Source organism: Tachyglossus aculeatus, unplaced genomic scaffold (genome assembly GCF_015852505.1).
Source record: "Tachyglossus aculeatus isolate mTacAcu1 unplaced genomic scaffold, mTacAcu1.pri scaffold_115_arrow_ctg1, whole genome shotgun sequence".
Lineage (NCBI taxonomy): Eukaryota > Metazoa > Chordata > Mammalia > Monotremata > Tachyglossidae > Tachyglossus > Tachyglossus aculeatus.
In genome coordinates this window covers 1,249,006-1,250,660 of record NW_024044847.1, presented here as the reverse complement: position 1 = coordinate 1,250,660, position 1,655 = coordinate 1,249,006, and the positions used below count along the sequence as shown (strand labels likewise).

General features: G+C 49.4%; 1 pseudogene; it reads left to right on the top strand.

Moving 5' to 3' along the window:
- Positions 1-436: 436 nt before the first annotated feature.
- Positions 437-1,379, top strand: LOC119922621 (annotated as a pseudogene).
- The last annotated feature ends 276 nt before the right edge of the window (positions 1,380-1,655 follow it).

Sequence of the window (1,655 nt, the reverse complement as noted above, 5' to 3'; positions counted from 1 at the left end):
AAGGCTCATCTCCTCCTAGAGGCCTTCTCAGACTAGGATCTCCTTTTCCTCAGCTCCCCCTCCCCTCCGAGTCGCCCCGACCTCTTCCTTTTGCTCTACCCCCGCTCCCCACCCCACAGCACTTGTGTATATATGTACATATCTATAATTCTATTTATTTATATTAATGCCTGTTTTCTTGTTTTGATTTCTGTCTCCTCCTTCTAGACTGTAAGCCCTGTGTAGACAGGGATTGTCTCTCTTTATTTCGGAATTGTACTTTCCAAACGCTTCATACAGTGATCTGCACATAGTAAGCGCTGAATAATTACGATCGAATGAATGAATGAGAAGTTGAGAAATAGTATGTTTTCAAATTGAGCATCCAGCTGGAATTTTAAATGAACTCCAATCATCCACATTCTCATTTCCTGTTTCCAGGAAATCCAAGTAGAAAATGGCCAATGTCTCCATGGTGATGGAATTCCTCCTGCTGGGGTTCTCAGAGGTACGGGAGCTGCAGCTGGTCAATGCTGCGCTGTTCTTCTTGGTCTACCTGGTGGCCCTGACAGGGAATCTCCTTATCGTCACCATCACCACCCTTGACCAGCGCCTCCACATTCCCATGTACTTTTTCCTCAGGCACCTGTCCCTCTTAGATCTCTGCTACATCACCGCCACCGTCCCCAAGTCCATCCTCAATTCCTTGACCAACAGCAGACCCATCTCCTTCCTGTGGTGTACTACACAGGTGTTTTTATTGATTTTTTTTTGGTGGTTCAGCGGTTTTCATCCTTACAGCGATGTTCTATGACTGCTACGCAGCCATCTGCTGCCCCTTGCGCTATGACATCATCATGAACCGAGAGGTTTCTGCGAAGATGGCCGTCTCCTCCTGGCTCAACGGGAGTCTCTACTCCCTGATGCACACGGCCACCATCTTTTCCTCCAACTTCTGTGCTCCTTGCATCATCCACTAGTTCTTTTGTGAACTACCCCAGTTGCTCAAACTCATGTGCCCTGGAGAGGCCAGAGCAGAGGTCTGTGTTATTGTCCTCAGTGTTCTTTTGTGTTTGGGCTGCTTTGTATCCATCCTCGTGTCTTATGTCCGCGTCTTCTTGGCGGTGTTGAAGATGCCATCGTCCACCGAGGGCCGAAACAAAGCCTTCTCCACGTGTCTGCCTCACCTCGCCGTGGTTTCTCTGTATATTTTCACGAGTGCATTTGCCTATCTGAAGCCACCCTCATCCTCCCCATCGACGCTGGACCTGCTGGTGTCCGTGTTCTACAGAGTTCTGCCCCCCAACCTGAACCCCCTCATCTACAGCCTGGGGAACCGGGACATGAAGGCTGCCCTGGGGAAGATCTTCTCTTTCCACTTCATTTCTGGGGTGCACTGATTCTCTGTCTTTGCTGTGGATGTTTACAGAGAGCTCTCCTTCAGGGAGGGCTTGGCCAAACTGCTCCTCGGTACAGAGCTTTCTCTTTCAATCCTCGCCTCACTGTCCTCCCCCCCCTCCATTCCCTCCCTGGCTTCCTAACCCTCTAGACAGTCAGAGCTCAATAAATGCCATTGACTAAGTGACTGATTGATCAGTACATTTACTGATTAGGGGAGTACAGTGCAGCAGAATTGTTAGACAGGTTCCCTGCCCACAGGAAGCTTACAGTAGAGA